Here is a 19068-nt window from a genome sequence, read left to right as displayed (position 1 = left end):
TGATTGTACCTGAGCTGACTCAAGATGGTTGTAGGGGGGTGGGGGTGAAGAAAGGTAGAAAAGGAGAGGAAAAAGCAGAGTAGGGGATTATTTTGGCCAGGGCAGATAAGAAAAGATTTCAAAGCGAAGGTGATAATTCAGATGTATTACGTATAACATTATTGCTAAGTGAGAGAAATAAAGAAGATCAGAATTAAAGTGGTGAAAATGTTATTGGTAGGGACAAAAGGAAGAGATGTAAGAAGATAGAATAATGATATTTAGTGGCCGATTGAATAAACAGATGCTTTTGTACTCTTGAGCCTGAATGGTAGGGACAATTATGGTTTCATTCACAGAAAGAGGGAAATCCTCTTTCTAACTTAGAGATTTTGGGAAAGTTGACAAGTTTGGTGATGTTGAATCAGAACATTTGGTTGTAAGTGAAAGCAATCCATCTATAACTTCTATAGATTATAAAAAAGAAAGTTCAGGAATATAGCTGGCTTTAGACATGGCTAGATCCAGGACACAAATGATATAATATGGGCCTATCTCTATCCCAAATTGCCTATCTTTGAGCTTAGCTTGTCCTGTCCTGCTTGATTTCATTCTGCAGATAGGTTTTTTGTGTATATAGTAGGCAAAATGGGTGCCTAAAGCTCCAGATTCACATCCTGGCAATCACAGTGGAAACAACATTTTTTTTTCCCCACACGTGAGTACTTTATTTTACCTTTTCTCAAGTATAATTTTAAAAACACAAGTTACTGCAAATGTTCAATCTTCAGTGTAGTCTGGTAGAGGGACAGAAATACCATAATTGCCTTCCAATAATTTGAAGTTATGAATACATATTTTCTAAATTTATTTTATTTTCATCCATCTGGGAAAATACTAAGTTCCTCAGATTTTTATCCCTTCACATATTTATACCATTTTAATCAGCACCCCATTCATTAGATTTTTCTGTTATTTTGTACTATCAGAAGACTCAAGAAAATCCTGTTTTTAAAATTGTATTTGCTTTGTCTTCATTTGCTATCGCATTTACTGTAATTAGTGCAGTTAATACAAATAATTCAACCAGCATTTATTCCCACATTATTCCAAACACTGAAATATGGAAGAAATCAGAATACATAGAAACATAAAACAAAGCTCCTTTCAAGGCAATCATGATCTACTGTCAGAGACAGAAATGCAGACATAAAATTAAAATAAACTGCAGTGGCCCTCAGGAAGAAAATGAGCAGAAGGCTCTGAGAACAGAGAAAGCAGAGACCCTTGATATTGCTTTCTTGGAGGGAGGCCTCAAGGACTGCCCTAAGATAGGACAGAAAAGGTACAGTGGTAGATCAATGTGCAGAATTTTGGGGGAGAAAGAAGGAGAGTCAAGCTACCTGCCAAGTTTGGAGCATTTGTATTCCGTGTTTCAGAACTAGGGAACCTTGAAGGAAAGATCTTGGATAGAAGAGAGTATGTTAGTTAGGCTTTGGAATCATCCATAGATGGAGATACCTAGCAGGCATTTAAGAATGTAGATCTGGTTCTAGAAGACAAAATCAGGGTTTAGGACTAAGTGCAAAGAGACACTGTATAGGATTAAGTTGGGTAAGAAAAGCAATTGGGGAGTAGAATAATAACCAAAAAATCTACTCTGGTAGATCTTAGAGGCAGCTAATGTAAGCATAATAGGAACATTTAAAAAACAAATCCCAGTGATAGAAACACATTTACCTCACATCCTTTAGCAAGGAGAGGTTCTTTTTTAAAAATATAGTTAAATTGGGGCGCTTGGGTGGCTCAGTGGATTAAAGCCTCTGCCTTAGACTGAGGTCGTGATCCCAGGGTCCTGGGATCGAGCCCCACGTCAGGCTCTCTGCTCAGTGGGGATCCTGCTTCCTCTTCTCTCTCTCTTCCTGCCTCTCTGCCTACTTGTGGTCTCTCTCTCTGTGAAAATAAATAAATAAATAATCTTAAAAATATATATATAGTTAAATTAATTTGTTGATTTTCATTTATTTAAAATAAACAAACAAACAAGCAAACAAACAAAACCCAAAGAGTTCACACATTTCTCTCCCCCCTTTTCCACCCTTGCTTCTTGCAACCAACAGTCTGTTATCTGTATCTTTGATCTTGGTTTGATTGATTGATTGATTCCAAATAGAAGAGAGATTATATAGTGTTTGTCTTTCTCTGTCTGACTTATTTCACTTGGCACAGTGCCACTGAGGTCTATCCATGCTGTTGCAAATGGCAAGATTTCATTTGTTTTTATGGCTGAATAATATTGTCTTCTGTATATGGACACCTTGATTTCTTTTTTTTTTTTTTTTTGACACCTTGATTTCTTTATCCATTCATCTCTCCATAGGCATTTAGGTTGCTTCCATATCTTGGCTATTGTAAACAAAGCTGCAGTGAACATGAGAGTGCATATATATTTTTGAGTTAGTTTTTTTTTTTTTTGGATAAATACTCAGAAGAGGAATTGCTCGATCATATGGTAGTTCTATTTTTAATTTTTCGAGGAGCCTCTGTACTGTTTTTCATAGTGTTTGCACCAATTTGCTTTCTCATCAACAGTGCACCAGGGTTCCCTTGTCTCCACATCCTCGCCACAATTAATTATTTTTGTCTTTTTGATAGTAGCCATTCTAACAGGTATTAAGGCATATCTCATTGTGATTTTGAATTATATTTCTCTAATGATTAATGATGTAGAATACCTTTTTCTGTACCTCTTGGTCATGTGTATGTCTTCTTTGGAAAAGTGTCTACTCAGATCTTCTGCTCATTTTTAAGTTAATTAAATTAATTTTTAATTGTTTGTTTTTTGGTATTGCATTATATGTGTTCTCTATGTATTTTGGATATTAGCCCTTTATTACATATATGGTTTGCAAATATTTTCTCCCATTTAGTAGGTTGCTTTTTCATTTTGTTGCTGGTTTCCTTTGCTGTGCAGAAGCTTTTTAGTTTGATATATTCCTACTTGTTTATTTTTGTTTTGTTACTTTTCCTTTTGGAAAAACCATCGTCAAGACCTATGTCTAGGAGCTTACTGCCTGTTTTCTTCTAGGACTTTTATGGTTTCAGGTATTCAAGTTCTTAAATTCATTTTGAGTGAATTTTTGTGTGTGGTGTAAGATAGTGGGCCCAGTTTCATTCTTTTGCATATGGCTGTGCAGTTTTCCCAGCACAATTTGTTGAAGAGACTATCCTTTTCCCATGATATATTCTTGGCTTCTTTGTTGTAAATTAATTGACAATATATGTGTGATTTTATTTCTGGGCTTCTCATCTGTTTCTTTGATTTGTGTGTCTGTTTTCATGCCAATAACATACTATTTTAATTACTATAGGTTTGTAATTTAGTTTGAAATCAGGGAGTGCAATGCCTCTAGTTTTTTCTTCTTTTTCAAGATTGCTTTGGCTCTTTGGGGTCTTTTGTTTTTCCATGTACATTTTAGGATTGTTTGTTCTCTTTCTGTGAAAAATGCCATTGGAATTTTGAGAAGGATTGTATTGAATCTGTATATTGCTTTGGGTAGTATGGATATTTTAACAATATTAATTCTTGCAACCCATGGGCATGAAATATATTTCTACTTGTTTGTGTCTTTTTCAATTTCTTTCATGAATGTCTTGTAGTTTTCAATAGATAGGTCTTTCACCTCCTTGGCTAAATTGATTCCTAGATATTTTATTTTATTTTTGATGTAGTTGTAAATGGGGTTGTTTTCTTAATTTCCTTTTCTGATATTTTGTTATTAGTGTATACAAATACAACAGAGTTTTGTGTATTGATTTTGTATCCTGCAACTTCACTGAATTCATTTATTCTAACAGGTTTTTGATAGAATCTTTAGAGTTTTCTATATATAATATCATGTCATGTGCCAATAGAGACAGTTTGACTTCCTCCTTTTCAGTTTGGATGCCTTTTATTTCTTTTTCTTGCCTAATCGCTCTGGCTAGGACTTCCAGTACTGTGTTGAAACAACTTTTATTTGCAACATCCTTATATTTTAAAATATATTTTATTATTATTCAGATGCGAGGAGCCATCAGATCAGGAAATGATTGCCATTGGAAAGCTATTCTGTTACAGTTCTCAAGAGGAGGGGCATGCCATGCCATGTGGTGCCACCTAAGGAAGCACCAGGGTCAGGTAGGAGGCAGAGAAGTGACAGGAAGGGATGTGCATAAGACTTTATTGTAGTTTTGGTGAGAAAGAATGGGTGAGACAAAGTAAACAGGCTTAGGATTGGTTTGAATAATTTTAGTGGGCTCTCAGGTATATGGACCATCTCAAGTTGTCTGGTCGCTGGCCCTGGGTTGATTATGGCAGGGAAATATTGACTGAGCAAGTTTGGAGGTTGTAAATGTGATTTGGAGGATGGTTGGAGGGTGTTGTTTTAGGTTGGTCAATTTACATATGAAAGGAGTGTTCACAGGGAAGCCTGTGAATCAGCTAACCTTGGGAGGGGCAGTTCCTCCTGATCAGTGAGGCCCAAGATGTGAGAGCATCAAGAATAAAGAAAATAGGAAAATGTAGTTAATATACCATATATCATTGTTGGTGAAGATTCTGATTGGCCTTACTTGGACCAGTCTGTCTCAGTAGTTTGGTTGTGAAGTGATTGACAGTCAGCCTAGACTAGAGTGTGGGGGTCAGGGTGGATGAGCTTAAAGAAAAGAAAAGAGAAAATGGGGACATAATGCTGAGAAGTAAAAAACCATAGCCACCATAGTCTACCATGATATGACTGTAGCCATTTTGGTTGAGGTAACCAATTCAAATGTGGCTCTGGGCTTCTAGATTCCAGACAGGTTAGTTTTGTTTAACAACTTTCAGTGAACAATGCACTGCTCCTTGGCTTGATGTCCTTTTTTTTTTTTTTTTTTTAAAGATTTTATTTATTTATTTGAGAGAGAGAGAGCAAGCGAGAGAGCACATTAGCGGGGGGTGGGGGGAGGGGCAGAGGATGAGGGAGAAGCAGGCTCCCCACTGAGCAGAGAGCCCCACATGGGGCTCCATCCCAGGACCCCAGGATCATGACCTGAGCCAAAGGCAGATGCTTAACTGACTGAGCCACCCAGGCACCCATTCATGTCTTTCTTCTTCCTGCTTTTCTACAAACCTGTAAAGTTCTTGAAATTCAGTGTCTAAATATGAACTTATCATTCATGTTTTCTGATCCCCTTGACTAGATACCAGTATTTTCCTCAATACCTGAAACAGAAACCTTAGCTTTTTCTTTGACTCCCCTCCTTCCCCTTCTGTCAAATCGTCTATCTTCTTCTGAAAACTCTCCTAGATTTACTCCTTTCTTCCCCATGTTCGCCGCTACCTTTCTAGTTAGGATTTTTATCACCTTTCTAGTCTCTTCTTTTAAATCTGTCTTTTAAAATATTGGCAGATTTATCTCACTGGGAAAAGATCACCCCCACCCAATATAAACCCCCCAATTATTTGAACATTACACAGAGAGAATGGTGTGTACGTGGCACAAGGGTGAATGTCTGAAGATCTAAATTCAAGTCACTCCATGTTTCACTCTGCATTTCATCAAAGATATTTGGTGGCTTAAATGAGGAAATGCATGTTTGAAAAATCTTTGTAAACTTTAATATAGTTGAGATGATGGTGATTTCTTTATTTCTTCTTCTATGCTGTGTGAATTCTGAGTCATTTTCAAATTCTGATTTTCAGCTTTATCCCCTCTAAGGGAATTCCTCTCTGTCTGAATTCATTTCTATCTTTGTATTTTTTTACGTTTCCAGACCTGAAATGCCCTTCTTTTTGCTTTCCTCTCAGTCAACTAAAACTTAATTATCTTTAAAAGCCTGACAGAAGTCCTGCCTCTCTTATGAAGTCCTTTTTAATGATACAGGTCACCCATATCCTTTTTTTTCTTATACTTCATTTTCACTGATTTATGTACTCTTTGATTTTTGCTTATCTTTCAGTCTCTATAGTATACTTTATACTTCTGAGGGCAGGGATCTTGACTTTCACTTCTTCTGTACCATGTGTAGTTCTGGTTGTGTAGTTTTTAAATAAATAGTTGCTAATTAATTAAATGTTGGTTGGGAAAAAGTACTAATCTGCAATAATTGCACCTTGGATATACTTTGTGAGCTTCTCTTTTCCTCTTGGGAAGAAGTAATTGTGGATTGATTAGACTGACAGATGCAGAAACAATTTAGCCCAATTTAACAAACCCTTCTTGAGTTTCAGAGCATATGGGCAAGTGCTGAATAAATGTTCATTTGTTCACTTATTCAGTGAACAGATATTTATTGGATCTCCACCATTTTCCCCACACTGTGTGAGTTATTGTAATACATGTGTGCTCTTAGACATTCAGACATTGAGAATCCAAACATGAATCTGCCATGGTCTTCATCTTCAGTTTGCTTTACTTATATGACCAATGGTGGTACCATTGGATGATTATAGGCTTTACAGAAAAGTAAATGCCATGCTGTGGATACACAAAGAAAGAAGTAATTAATTTTGACTTGGATAGTTTTAGAAAGGATTCACAGAGAAGGTAATATTCCAGAAAAAATGAAGCATGCAGAGAAGTAGTATTGACACTCATGTTTGCTTTGTGAAAATTTTGTACTTTACACAGTGTGTTTTTTAAAAATTGACATGCTGGGAAGTTTCCACTTCTGGAAAGATGGAGTAGATGTACTTTTTCCTATTTATCCCCCTAAGTATAACTAAAAACAACTGAGAACTCTTGGGGAAAAATATATATATATAAAACATAAGAAGACTCAGAGGTGGAAAGAAGAAGGCAGACTGGCTAGGGACCATGGGACCTGAGTTCTTTGTTCTTTGTTTTTTTTTTTTTTTTTTCATCTTATACCCTAGACTTGGAGCTGAAAAAGCTGGCAGTTTGGAAATGCCAATGAATATAGAAAAAAAAGAAAAAAACCCTAACAAAAGCCTGCTCGCTGTAGCCAATGGACCAGGAAGGGGATAGTCTGTCAAGACAGAAAACTTAGAAGGTAACCATTCTACTCTAGTCAGATACTACAGAAAACAAAAACAAAAACAAACAAACAAAAAAAACTGTGCCTCCACTGTGACCCATGCCAACAGAAACTGAGTGGGTAGCTTAGACTTTTGTCCTCACAAGGCTGTTGCAGGGTATCCCAAACCCCTGCCACGGTGGTGTCAGGGAAGATCAAGTAGGGAGCCAGGACTTTTCATATATCCAGTACCCATCAGTGAACCTCCCCACCCCCACCTTTGCAGTAAGTAGAAACCAGGTGGGGAGTTTGGACTTATGGCCCAGTTGAAAATAATGCACCCTCCCTCTTCCTTGATGGCATGGTCTTAGAAGAGATCTAGGGAAAGTAAGGACTATCACCATTGCCAGCAGTAATGAGATCATCCTACTGCATTGTCAGTGAAGACCATGTGGGGTGTCTGAAACTCCCACCCTCACTCAGAGTTTATAAGGAGATCCTCTCTTTGAATGTCAGTGGAAGCCAAGTGGGGAGCCCAGACTGCCATATCCAATGGCAATGTTGAGGCAGCAGCACCCCTACCTGCTTCTACTACTGTGGTGTTGGAGAAAACCAGCTAAAATGGAAGGTTTAAATAATAATCCATAATCTTAAAACATAATGTAAAAATGCCTGTATTTCAAATGAAAATCATAACAAAAGAAAATCAACAGTAAGATGATAGAAGTTTTAGAATTTAGAATTATCTGACAAAAAAATTTTAAATAGCCAAATAAAAACGCTTTAATGAGCAATTACAAACAGCTTATAACAAATGAAAACATAGAAAGCCTCAGAAAAGAAATAGGAAATCTCAGCAAAGAAACAAAATATAAAAAAGAATCAAATGGAAATTTTACATCTGAAAAAAAATACTATAAACAAAATGAGAATCTCAGTGAATGGGCTCAACAGTAAAATGGAGGGGACAGAAGGAAAAACAGTAAACTAAATGATAGAGCAATCTGACCAAAAGAGAAAAAATAGATGGCAAAAAATTGAACAGAGCCACAGGGAGCTATGGTACTGTAAGAAAAGATATAACATTCATATCATTGGGCGCCTCAGAAAGAAAAGAGAAAGAAATTAAGGTTGAAAATAACCCTCAAAGAAATAATGGCTGAAAACTTCTCAACTTTGATAAAGACATAAACCTTGAGATTCAGGAAGCTGAGCAAACTCCCAGTAGGAGAGGAGAAACCCAAGGAGATCTCTGCCAATACACCGCATAATCAAATTTCTGAAAACTAAAGGCAAAAAATATTGAAAGCAGCCAGAGGAAAATGACACCTTACCTATAGGGGAAAAATAATTAGAATGAGAGTGGATTTCTCATCAAAAGCCATGGAGACTGGAAAATGGTAGCACAGTATTTTTCAGGTGCTAAAAGAAAATAACTGTGAACCTAGAATTATATACCCTGCGAACATATCCTTGGGACAAGGGGAAATCAAGACATTCTCAGGTAAAAGAAAACAACGTTAAGCAGACCTGCCCTAAAAGAATGGCTAAAAGAATTTCTCTCAGCATAAAGGAAATGATAAAAGAAGGAACCTTGGAATATAAGGAAAGAAAGAACCTGGTAAGCAAATATACTGTTAAATTTGCTTTCCTTTTTTTCCTGAGTTTTCTGAATTGTGTTTGATGGTTGACGTGAAAATTATAATACTTTTAAAATGTGATTCTAGATATGTGTGGACAAAATATTTAAGAAAATTATACTGTAAACATGGAAGGGTAAAGGGATGTATGTAATAGGAGGTAAGTTTTCTATACTTAAACTGGTAAAATGATGACACCAGTAGACTAAGGTGTTTTATATATGTAATGTGATACATAGAGCAGCCACTAAAAAGAGTTATGCAAAGAGATATACTCAAAAACACTACAGATAAATCAAAATGGCATTCTAAAAAATGTTCAAGTAACCCACAGGCAAGTAGGAAAAAACAAACAAACAAATAAACAGACCTAGAGAAACAAATAACAGAGAGGAAAAATAGAAAACCAAAAGACTTAAGATCTAATATATCAATAATTACATTAAGTAAATGCTATAAAAACACCAACTAAAAAAACATATTGGCAGAGTGGATTAAGAACGTACCCAATTATATGCTGTTTATAAGAAACTCATTTCAAATATAGTAACATAGCAACTTGAAAATAAAAAGATGGGAAAACATACACAGTTGATTCTCCTTATTTGTGGTAGCTAATTAAATCACTGTGAGCACTGAATTAGCAAACTCTGAACTGCTCCTAGGGCAAATGCAGAGTTAGGCTCCTGTGAGCCTCTGTTCACATTTTTGTCAACTGGTCAATACATATTCTTGTTTTATATGCGTTTCTGTTTAAAGATACTTTATTGGGTGTGTATTGTTGATTCATTAACTTTGAATTCAGTGCCAACAGTGCTGTGAGTCCTGTCTGATTCTAGCACACATTTCTGTGTAAGGCACCAACAGCCTTCTTGCTCTTAGGAACTGGAAACAGTCCTTCAGTGCTATGCTCAAGGCCGGCCATGTTAAGCAGTGAAATAACCAACAAAAAGCAAAAAATGGGGAAAATGTGGTGCTAAGTAGATTGTGAAAAGCATATTTGTTTTTAGCTTGAAAGTTGAAACAAGAAGGCAGAGTGATTGCCTTGTTTGATTTTAGCTGGGAATATATGTGTCAGGCAACTCAGACTTTTTGCTGTTCTGTGCATGGCCATGAATGACTTTAAAAATATTGCTAGTATTGATTTTTGGGATATAAATACAATTTAGTGAGTGAGTAAATTAGCAAATATGGAATCAATATATAATGAGAACTGGCTAGATCATTACAAAGATTAACCAAAAAAAGCAGAAAAAGCTATATTAATACCAGGTAAAGTAAACTTCAGGGCAAAGAAAATGATCAGAGACAGAGAGAGAGAGTTATATGATAGAGTTAATCCACTAAGAAGATAGAGCAATGCTAAATGTGTAGGTACCAACAAAACAGCGTTAAAAGCTGTGAAGCGAAAATTGGTAGAAATGAAAGGAGAAACAGACAAATTCAAAGGATATTTCAGTATCCTTCTTTCAGCAATTAATAGAACTAGGCGGAAAATCAGCAAGTGTATGGTAAAACTCAGCAGCACCACCAACCACAATGATCTAATGGACATTTACAGAACATATCACTCCATAACAGCAGAAAAATGTTCTTTTTAAGTGCCCATGGCGGGGGGAGGAGGGAAGTGCCCATGAAGGATTATACCAAGACCATATCTTAGGCCACAAGACAAACCTCAACGTGTTTAAAATAGTTGAACTCCTACAGAATGTTTTTTTTTCTTTTTTTACCATAATGCCATCAAAATGAAAATGAATAGCAGAAAAATAACAGGTAGATCTACAAACACTTGGAAACCAAACAACACACTTTTAAATAATGTGTGAGTTGAAGAAGTCTCAAATAAAAAAAGGTATCAAAGAGGATAAAAATGAAAATATGTCAAAATTCATGGGACGCAGCTAAGGCAGTGCTAAGAGGAAGATTTGTAGTGCTAAAATGAATACATTAGGAAAAAGGCAAAGTTTCATATTAATATAAGCTCCCACATCAAGAACCTAGGAAAATAAAAGTAAACCCAAAGCGAGGAGAAGGAAGGACATAGTAGCAGAAATCAATGAAACCGAAAGCAGTAAAACAATAGAGAAAATTAAGGAAACAAAGTGTTGACTCTTTGAAAAGGTTAATAAAATTGACAATTCTTTAGCAAGTCAGACAGAGGAAAAAAAGACACAAATAGCTGTATCAGGAATGAAGCAGGAAATCACCACTTGCAGACACCAAGAGGTTAATAAGGGACTATGACAAGCAATTCTATATACATAAATTTGACGGTGTAGTTGGAACAGACCAATTCCTCGAGAAACACAACTACTACAACTTACTCACCCTGAAATAAATAATTTGAATAGCTCTATAATGACAAAGGATATTAAATTTATAATTCAATATCTCTAGCTCCAGATGGTTTCACTAGAGAACGCTACCAAATATTTAAAGAATTGACACCAATTCTATATAATCTAATCCAGAAAACAGAAAGGGGGGAATGTTTCTCAATTTGCTTTGTGAAGCTAGTATTACTGTGATGCCATACGGCAAAAACAGTACAAAAAGGAGAGCTACAGACCAGTGTCCCTCATGAATACAGATCAAAAATTCTTAACAAAATATTAGCAAATATAATTGAGCAAAATAGAAAAAGAACTATACATGATTACCAAGGGGAGTTTATTCCAAGAAAGCAAATCTGATTCAGTATTTGAAAATCAATGTGATCTACCATATTAATAGACTAAAGAAGAAACGTCACATGATTCTATCAATTGATGCAGGGAAAGCATTTGAGAAAATTCAGTACCCATTCATGATTAAAACTCTCAGTAACATAGGAATAGAAGGGAGCTTCCTCAGTTTGATTAAAAACAAAACAAAACAAAACAAAACAAAAAAAAAACGGCCACAGAAACCTATAGCTACCTTTTTGCTTAACGCTGGAAAACTGAATGCTTTTTCCCAGAGATCAGAATAAAGTGTGAACAATCAGTCTACTTGATTTCAAGCCTTATTATAGAGTAATCAAGACTCTGTAGTGTTGGTGGAGGGATAGACACATAGATCAGCTGAGCAGAGCAGATCTTAGAAACAGATCTATGTAAATGTGTCCAAATGATTTCCACAAAGGTGTTAAAGCAGTGCCATGAAGGAAAGCTAGCCTTTTCAACACATGGTGCTGGAGCATTTGGACACCATCAGCAAAAGATAAACCTTGACTTAAGTCTCACATGTTACAAAAATTAACTCAAAATGGATCATGGACTTAAATGTGAAATGTAAAACTGTAAAACTTTTAGGAAAAGATAAAAGAAAGTCTTTAGGATCTAAGTCTAGGTGAAGAGTTCTTAGACTTGACACCAGGAGCATTACCCTTAAAAAGAAAAAAGTGTTAAGTTGGATTAAATAAAAATTTAAACCTTTGGCTCTGTGGAAGATCCTGTCAAGGGATAAGAAGACAAGGGAGAGAATGAGAGAAAATGTTTGCAAATCACCTATCTGACAAAGGACTAGTATCTAGAATATATACACTCAAAAAAGTTAACAGAAAGCAAGCAGTCCAGTTTGAACTTGGACAAAAGAAGAAACATGTTACTGGATAAGACATACAGAAGAGAAATAAGCACCTGGAAAGTCGTGCGTCATTTTCCATTAGGGGAATGCAAACTAAAACCAATGGGATAGCACTATACACCGATCACAATGAGTAAAATAATAACACTAAATGCTGGCAAGGACGTAGAGAAACTGGATCACTCATACATTGTTGGTGAGAATGTAATTTCCAGCCACTCCAGGAAAGGGTTTGATAATTTCTTAAAAAAAACTAAACATGGGGGCTCCTGGGTGGCTCAGGCAGTTAAGCGTCCCAGGGTCCTGGGATGCAGCAGTCTCCCTGCTCCGTGGGGAGCCTGCTTCTCCCTCTGCCTGCCACTCCCCCTGCTTTTGCTCTCTTTCTTTGTCAAATAAATAAATAAGATCTTAAAAAAACCCCCAAAACTAAACATATAAATATCAGGCAATCTAGCAGTTGTATTCCTGGGTGTATATCCGAGAGAAATGAAGATTTATGTTCATACAAAAGCCTGTACACTAATGTTCATAGCACCTGTGTGTGTAATAGCTGGAAACAGCCCAGCTATCTTTTAATTGATGAATGGTTGAACAAATTGTGATACATCCATGCCATGGGATACTACTCAGCAATAAAAAGGAACAGACAATTAATATAGGCAATGACTTGGATGAAAAAAGCCAACCCTGAGGTTATATACTGTATTATTTTTTATATACCACCATTCTTAAAATGACAAATGATAGCAATGGGAGAGATAGTAGTGGTTGCTAGGATTAAAGGAAGAAGTGGTAGTGGTGGGGCCGTGGATATAGCCGTAACAGCAAAATGAGGGTTGCTTGTGCTGATGGAAATATTCTGTATCTCAACTCTTTCAGTGACAGTATTTTGGCTCTGACATTGTACCATAGTTTTGTAAGATGGGGGAAAATGGGTAAAGGGTACTGGGATCTCTCTGTACCTTTCTTAGAATTGCTTGTGAATCTAAAATTATCTCCAAATAAAAAGTCTAATTAAAAAAACTTAGTACACTTTAGTTTCCTTTCCTCTTGTAGATAATCTTTAATCTTTATGTCAATCAATGACAGACTGGTCTATGAATACTTAATCTGAATTTCTGCATTAAATTCAGCATTGTGGTGACTGGAACTGTTAGGAATATAGAATATTATATTATTAGGAATAGAGAAACATAAGATTTACAGTACATACAAACTAAAGTGTGTGTGTGAAAAGCACATGCAAGTATGTCTTAGGGAGTGGACATGACTCTCTTTAAATGTTTCTAACGTTCCACGATAAGTTGTAAGAGCTATCCGTAAATGTGGTACTTGTAATCCTATTCAACTCTTAACTTGCCAAGAAGAATGTCTTTTCTCAGATAGGTAACTTCAGTGCAGTACTTACCATTGTACTGTCAAAACTAAAGAAAAACAAATGGCCTAGCTAAGGTTTGGCAGCTGCAATAAGGAACCTATCAATTTGAGGTTGGTTGTAATGGATTACATTTAAAAGAACATTCTTCCAAGTAATTCTAGTGCTTGGGATGAATGAAGAATCATATAAAGAATCTGCAACTCATCTCCAAAAATTGAGAAAAAAAAAAAGAAAATTCTTGCCAACTTCTCCTTGGCTCATGTTTATGGAATATATAAATATTTGACATTTTTTATTCTTTCCTAATTATCAGCTAATTTGCCTGTAGAATTTCTTTGAAGAATTATTTTCACAACTAAATTTTAACTAGAGTGACAATTCACTAATACAGTTTTCAGGGATAGGGAAGAAAAATAGATCCTATCAGATCTCATGGTTTAAAGGAATTCTTAGAGATTTAGGTGAAATAGATGAAGATTTCTGTTTTTATAGACTCAGATAATTGTCTTTCTATGCAGTATCCAACATCAGCTTACTATGTAATAAAAACAAAACCATAGAGGCAAAAAGAGGCAAAAATAAAGCTTCATGGGCATCTCAAGACCATTTGTGAAAGCTGCTGTATTACAGATCACAAAGCGGGTATTTTGCAAATACTAGGACTGCACCATTGCACCCCTCCTAGACTATCCGAACAGTGTCCTCTGGGCTCACGTAGTACTTAGCCAGGTTCTATGCAGCAGCTCTGACACCTGCCATGTGCTCGTCAGTGTTCTGGGTCCAAGGGATATAGCCATGAACAAAACAAATGAAAACTCCTGCCCTCAGGGAGTTTCCATTCAAGACTGGAAATATGGACAATAAGCAAATGGATAGATTAACTTGATAGGATGTTTGGAAGTGACATGTTCTATGCAGACAGATCAAGGAAGGAGACAAGGACTGCTAGAATTGGGGGAGTCCTTGCCAGTTTGAATAGGGCTGTCAAAGATTGATTCAGTGAGATATGCATTTTGAGCAAAGCTTTTGAAGGCACTATGTTCCCTTTGGGGAAGAGTGTACAAGCAGAGGGAACAGTTAGTACAGAGGTTCTGAGGTGGGAACATTGTAGAGGCCGGAGTGACTGGAGCAGAGGGAGGGAGAAGTAGATATGAGGTCTGAATGTAGCAAGAGCCTTGTGGGCCACTTGAAGGACTTAGGCTCTTACTCTGAGCAAGATGGGGAGCAGTGTGAGGGCTCTCAGTAGGGGAACAACAGAGTGTGACCAGACAGCTTCGGTATGAGCACGAGTGTGCCTTGCTAGTTAGGAAGCAGCTCAAATACCATATTGAACCAATTCCAATAAAATGCTAAGTCAGGGTTGCTGCTGGGGGAAAGGGTGGTTAGAGAGAAAAAACCTACAACACCTTGACAAGAACCTTTCTGTTACCTTTTTTTTTTTTTTAAGGTTTTATTTATTTATTTGACAGAGAGAGAAATCACAAGTAGGCAGAGAGGCAGGCAGAGAGAGAGGGAGAAGCAACCTCCCCGATGAGCAGAGAGCCCCATGCGGGGCTCTATCCCAGGACCCTGAGATCATGACCTGAGCCAAGGACAGAGGCTTAACCCACTGAGCCACCCAGGCGCCCCACCTTTCTATTACTTTTAAGACAGTGGAGGTAGAGACACAGGATATCTAGTCCTATAATAAAAACAGTCTTATTTCTTAAGTAATTGTTGGATAAAAACAATGAAACCTATCACAGGGCATCTATTTTAGTAGATAATGCAACATGTCAACCATTAGCATGATATCTTAAAATTTTGAGCATCGTGGAATAAGCAAAGATGCCATTACAGCTTGGATTCCTCCTGCTCGGAAAACCGCCTGAAAACAGAAAAGGTTCTGAAGAGGAAAGGAGTTTGAGAAGGAAACAGGACTAAAATAAATGTATTTTCTGAGCTTTTGGTCCTTTCCTTGATGACGTACTTTAAACACTTTTGTGGGTTTATTGAGATTTTAATAAACACACTTCCTTACATCTTATTGAAGTCAGATCTGCTTAGCTGAATAGTGTAGTTCTGTAGTCTGTAATGTGTAAGACTTCCTGACCTGAGTATACTTTTATATCACTCTGAATTGGTGTTACTAAGGGTATAAATTTCCTTAAGAAATGCTTGTGTAGACTTTAAAATAATGAATAAAATAATGCATCTGGCCAAGAATTATTGCATTAGATTCACATTTCTCTAGATAAAGGTCTGCCAGCACATTCATTACAGACACATGTTTTCAGGTTGGAACTTGGCATAGCAGTTGTCAAGAAGAAAGAGAATCAAGCAAAATGTGAACAAAATCTTTTCTTCTGTTTGAAGGAGATATTCCCTTCATACCCTGATACAACTGTATCCCACAAAACTTTGGGAATCTTGATTTTTGTTTTGTTTTTAGTAAAATAGAAGTGCCTTTGAAAAATAGTTTATCTCTGGATATAAAGGTGGGGGGAAAAACCCTTTTGATGTTTGGCAAGCAATTGCTTAAAAACAGAAATGATTTAAAGGGCTTTTTATAAAAAGATCCAGTGTTGTCTATTTTTTTTCCTCCTAGAGATCATAATCACACTGCAAATTGAAACACTGATGCCTTTAAAGGTGGAATTTATCCTGCCTTCCCCTGAACAAAACAAGAATACCCACAAAGGCGACACCTTCTTCAGAAGAATAAACACTAAGTGTATATTTGTTGAGAATTTGAGAAGATACATGAGTGAGAGACAAGGAAGTATACCAAAAAGCCTTTATAGTCTTTATAATTTTGAGGTCATATGTGCCAATGAGATACCATTCAAAAAGGGTGTATAGTAAAATCTAAGTTTCCCTCTTCCTCCTTGAGCCAAACCACTGGATTACTCTTCACCAAGTCCCTCCCATTCTCAGAGGCATCTCCTGTTCTCAGTGTCTTATGCATTCTTTAAGAAAGAGCATATTCTTGTTTTGTTGCAGTTAAAAGGTTGCTTACTGTACGTTTTGTTCTGCACCTTATTTTGTTCTTCTGACATTTCCTCTTGGAGGCTGTTCAATATTTGTTCATAGCACTTCATTTTTAATAGTTTCATGTTCTATCTTACGGATTTTTGTCTTAAAAAGTCCATGTACAGGTGCCTGGGTGGCTCAGTCAGCTAAGCATCTGATTTCAGCTCCGGTCATGATCTTAGGGTCCTGGATGGAGCCCCACATCGGGCTCCTTGCTCATGGGGGGAGGCAGCGTGTTCTTCTGCCCCTCTCCCCACTCATGTTCTCTTTCTCTCTCTCTCTCAAATAAACAAATAAATAAATAAAATATTTTTTAAAGAAAAGTTCATGCATATATGTAGACTGCTCTGCATAGAAATGTACACCACTCCCAGCAGTAATCTGTAATTGTATCTTTTCTCCTTTCCCTTGTCACCACGGTGTGTACCAAACTTTATAATCTTTAGCAATCTGATGGACCGAAATGCTACTCTGTTGATTTGCATTACTATCATGAGTGATGTTGAGCATCTCTGGCAAAGCTTAAGAGTCATTTGTATTTTCTGTGAACTGTCTGTTCATATCTTTGGTCTCTATTTTTAAAGCATTATTGATTGGTCCTTTCTTATTGATTTGTGAGAATTCTTAATGAATTTATGAAGTTATCCCAGTGTTTTATGGTTTGTAAATATTTTTCTTAGCTTCTTAGTGATTTGTCTTTTGACATGTTTTAATTTTTGCTATGAAAAATTTTTCATTTCTATTACCTAAATTTATCAATCTTCTATAGATTCTGAGTTTTGTAACATAATTAAAAATTTGTTACCACTCTGAAATTATGTTTTAAAAGTCTTCTTGTTTTCTTGTAACTCTTTAATGGTTTTTACATTTAAATCTTTCATCTATCTGGAATTTATTTTGGTGGAAGGTATGATATAGGGATCCAGCTAATTTTTTCCCCCATTTAGCTTTGAAGTTTTTTGCTTTCATATCATTCATTGAATACTTCACTTTTCCCCACAGGATTCAAATTCTTTTTATCACATTTAAAATTTCTAACTATATTTGAATCTATTTCTTATCTTTTTGTCTGTTCACGAATTAGTAACTCATAGTATTAAATTTCATATCTTTGCAACAGGTTTTAATATTTTGCCGTGTTAATCCTTGACCATTTGTCTTCTTTTTCAGAATGTTCCTGGTTATTCTTGCTCGTTTATTTTTCCTGTGAACTTCAGAATCCATTTGTCTAGTTTCAAACAGTATTAATTTGTGTATGTGTGTGTTGTATGTGTGATCATGTTAAGTTTATAGATAAAAATATAGAGAGAACTGACTTCTCTAATATGCTTAATTTTCTTATCCTTGACCATGCTTCATTTTCTCATTTGTCAAATTCTTGTGTGTCCTTTAGTAACACTGAAGAGTTTTCTTCATATAGATTGTATGTATTTCTTGTTATACATTTTTTAGCTATTTTATAACTTTCGATGGCTATTTATTTATTTATTTGAGAGAGCTAGCACAGTGTACATGCTAGTGGTGGTGGGAAGAGGCAGAGGGAGAGAGAGAGGGAGAGAGAATCTTTTTTTTTTAAATTTAAATTTATTTTTTTCAGTGTTCCGAGAGTCATTGTTTATGCACCACACCCAGTGCTCCATGCGATACATGCCCTCCTTAATACCCACCACCAGGCTCATCTAACCCCCCATCCCCTCCTTTCCCAAACCCTCAGTTTATTTCTCAGAGTCCACAGTAGAGAGAGAGAGTTTTAAGCAAGTTCTGCACTCAGCATGGAGTCCCACTTGGGGCTCCATCTCAGGATCCGGAGATCACGACCTGAGCTGAAATCAAGAGTCCAACATTTAACTGACTCAGCCACCCAGGCACCATGGCTGCTATTTTAAATGTAATCTACTAATCCTTTATATCTGCTCTCAATGTTGTTTGTATTTATATATAGTAGCAGTGCCATTATATTATGTTTATAATCACTTACTTTAATGTATTCTCTTGCTGATTACGTTTTTCAGTTGATTCTCTTGTGTTGTCTAGGTAAATAATCACATTGTCTGAAAATAATGGTAATTTTCCCAGCTCCTTTTCAATTTTACACCTAATTATTTTTATTGTCTAATATTGCCAGGACCTCCAAAAAATTAATGGTAGTTATAGTGGACATCTTTATCTTAATAGTATTTTTATTGGGCATAATATGATGACTTTTGAGATGCAATGAGGGTATTTTATGCTAAAAGAGAATTCTTAGTACAGTATACAATAAAAATTTTTGTCACAAAGGATGATGAATTTTATCAAAAGCTTTTTCATAATCTGTGGAGATAGTCATCTTATTTTCTTGATTGTACTTTTCTCTGTGCTATCTTTACTGGGGTTTATATCTTCACAAAGATAATTTTGAGACTTTCCTTCTTTTTTCTATGCTCTGAAACACATCGAATGTCATTGGGGTTATCTGTTTTTTAAGGGTTTGGCAAGATTACCCTTGGG

The 19068-nt window shown here is 36.2% G+C and overlaps 1 protein-coding gene across 5 annotated transcripts in view; it reads left to right on the top strand.

Moving 5' to 3' along the window:
- The window catches only part of CPQ (carboxypeptidase Q), a 465885-nt gene that overhangs the window by 12692 nt on the left and 434125 nt on the right, over nt 1–19068 (top strand). The window contains exon 1 of one of the 5 annotated variants that reach the window (XM_080803181.1): nt 7002–7014. The exons of the other annotated variants lie outside the window; for them this stretch is intronic. The gene's annotated coding sequence lies outside the window, so the exon portion shown is untranslated. Of the gene's footprint in view, nt 1–7001; nt 7015–19068 lie in introns of those variants that run through there. 5 annotated transcript variants of the gene reach the window in all.

Source organism: Martes martes (assembly GCF_963455335.1).
Source record: "Martes martes genome assembly, chromosome: 4".
Lineage (NCBI taxonomy): Eukaryota > Metazoa > Chordata > Mammalia > Carnivora > Mustelidae > Martes > Martes martes.
This window is presented reverse-complemented; position numbering and strand designations above follow the sequence as displayed.